Below are 2,693 nucleotides of genomic sequence, written 5' to 3'. Positions count from 1 at the left end.
AAGAAGGGGAATCACGGCGGCGGCCGTGGCGCTCGGGGGCGGGGGCGGCGGCCGGCACCGGGGCGATATGTGTACCGTCGAGTCGTACACCCTTACATTGTCGCATTTCGTCGCGGCCCCCTCGCCCTCGACTCTCGACACGCCCGCCCCCGCTTGGCGACGACGTCAACGGAGCTGCGCTGCGCCCCCACCCCCTCGGCCTCCCCTCTCAGTCAGTACGCTGGCCTAATGGCACGGTTTCATTGTCTTGCCCCCGCAGCCCCCGCAGCTCCCCAGCCGGCCTCGTCTAAAAGGGCAATCGGTCAGGCGATCGAGGAGGTGAAACAGCCCCGCCCGCCCCGCCCCCGCTGCCACGATGGATGGAGTTGGGCCCTTTGGCCAGAGGTTTGTCGGTTTGTCCGAGTTGGCGGCAGGAGCGCGCTGAGGAAGGCTAGGGGCAGGGAGGAGGGGAGGAGAGGGCGCGCAGCCCCGCCCCCGTCGCAGTCAGGAGCGGGTCTTGCAGAAACCACAGAAACGAATGTCGGACCGTAAGGAGTTGGCCACATTACTATGAAATGAAATACTACCAATACTACTTGCTTTGCTTTGCAAAGCGATGTGTTAATTACAGCGTCCGTAAAATTTAAAACGGAGTCACCCCCTCCCCCACTGAATTCCTAAATTTTTCAACACGACCAACACTTCAAAGCAAGTACTTGCTACTGTGTGACAAGTGACAGACCGCGCAGGATTCGGCAATTTTTCATACCGTTCACACTCGTGGCGAGAAGCGTCTCGGCAGTCGTCGATTGTTCGCCCTTGTGAAGTGTTGTCTCTTTGTCAAAGTTTCGAATCATGGACTGTTTTGAAATATCAAATTAGTTCTATGGGGATGGAAATTTTTGACATTTATGATCAATTTTGCGTTTTCTCACTGCTCCGATCGTGTTCTTCCTGTATCCTGTTTCGAACCCAACAGAGCTGTATCAGAGGTTAGAGGTTAGGTGTGTGTTCCATGTGTTTCCTTCAGCTTGTCTCTGGTGGTTTGTTTAATTCAATGAGTGGCATTGTTTTAATAAACTTCTTTATTTTTACTGTCGTATGCCAGTTTTCAAACACGATTTATGTAAATTGACAGGACAGGTCCAGGTCCTTGTTAAAGTGGCTGTAGTTGAGCGAAGGGAACGACCCCAATGACCAGTGAACAATCTTCCCGGAGTCCAATCTTCACATCTTTGACCTTCAAGTGTGTTTGCATTGGTAAGTGTATTGAAGTTTTTACATGATTATTGTCAGTTTGGTTCAATTGATCTGCGGTTGGTTTCATCCGTCAAATGCCATGCACAGTCAGTCCCAGCGTATCACCTCTGGACCTATTATTTCTTTGTTTCCACATAACCGTAACTTTACACTGCTTTAATGTGTTTTACTATTTTAAATGTTTTCTCCAATCAACACTACTAAGATTAGTTGTCTGTCTTCCGTGCTGTGTAGCCTACAATCTTTGAAGAGCACAGGTGACACAGTCAGCCTCTGCCGTGTCGTCTGGCAATCTTGGCAGACATTTTTGGCGGGGAAGAAGGAGGGAGAGGAGACGGCGGCGACTTTTCCCCCGGAGCAGAAGCAGGTGTATGAGGACAGCAGGCGCAAATCCCTCCCCCTCTCCCCTCTACTTCTGCCTCACGCTTCTGCTGTTTTCACCCCCCAAGGCCCTCCCCTCCCCTTCGCTTTCGCGCGCCCCCTCCGTCTCTCTACTTCACAAACATCATCTCGATCAGACGTGACAAACAACCTTGTTTTCAGGGGGCGCCAGGAGCTGCCGCGCGCCGCTGCTCGAGGCGATGAAGGCCGCCGCGATCCTGGATGGAGGCTGCGGACCAAATTGAAGCGACGAGTGGATGTGGAGGACTGGCGGCGCCTGCGGCCTGCCCGTGCCAAGTGAGGTGAGGTGAGTTTCAATGGTGTCATTGTGCCGCGAAGCAGAACAAGGGGCTAAAGTCGAATTATTTCCATGACCTTTTACTGATCGGTGACGTCCGTCTCGTCTAGTACACCGGAAGTACCCATAATGTCATTGGGCCTCAAGTTGATTTCTCGAGGTAACTAACTTGACAAACTTCTTCTGCACCGAACGGAAGTGACAGATGAGAAAGTGGTCTTGGTGGTAAGTCGACTTAACCCCTTCTTGTCAGCGCCGCCGTCCTCCAGCGCGGCGGCGCGTGGTCAACTGCGGGCATGGCCTGGGTGCCTCGCTCGTACTTGGTCAACTGCGGGCAAAGCCTCTTTTGACAGCTGGTTCCGGGAAGCCCGGGGCGCCCGGAGTGCCGACTGCGGGCACGGGAGTGCTGGGTTGCCTACCCCGCAGGCGCTCTCTGCCGCTTCCTGCACCCCGCACCCAGCCTGCCGGAGTTCCGACGGCACACTGAGTGCACACGCGTCATTAGCGGTACTTAACACGTCACTTGTGGCATGACCACTATGTGGTCACGCTCCCCACGTAAAATCATAGGCACCAAAAATGAGCAGCACGGAATGTGTTAATTCCTGAAGTCAGGGGCCGCGGTCCTATGACAGCGTTGCGCGGAGCGATAGCGAAGCGCAACGCTGCATTAACACGTTGAGTGCGGCGCCAAAAAAAGAAGGATGTCCCAGGAGCCGAAGGGTTTCCAAAACGCTATACATTGGGGCCCACGGTGTGGGTCACGTCGCCCTGT

The 2,693-nt window shown here is 54.3% G+C and overlaps 1 long non-coding RNA gene across 2 annotated transcripts in view; it reads left to right on the top strand.

Annotated features, from left to right (window-relative positions):
• The first annotated feature begins 724 nt into the window (after window positions 1–724).
• The window catches only part of LOC113205843 (uncharacterized), a 45,835-nt gene continuing 43,866 nt past the window's right edge, over window positions 725–2,693 (top strand). Inside the window, exons 1-3 of one of the 2 annotated variants that reach the window (XR_008011102.1) lie at window positions 725–983; window positions 1,118–1,239; window positions 1,783–1,922. This is a non-coding gene — a long non-coding RNA (uncharacterized LOC113205843). Of the gene's footprint in view, window positions 984–1,117; window positions 1,240–1,782; window positions 1,928–2,693 lie in introns of both variants that reach the window. The other variant, XR_008011101.1, reaches the window with a different exon arrangement.

This window comes from Frankliniella occidentalis, unplaced genomic scaffold, assembly GCF_000697945.3.
Source record: "Frankliniella occidentalis isolate FOCC.00 unplaced genomic scaffold, Focc_3.1 Scaffold48, whole genome shotgun sequence".
In the NCBI taxonomy this organism is placed as follows: Eukaryota; Metazoa; Arthropoda; class Insecta; order Thysanoptera; family Thripidae; genus Frankliniella; species Frankliniella occidentalis.
Note: the sequence above shows the minus strand (reverse complement) of the source record. Positions and strands in the feature narration are given on the sequence as shown.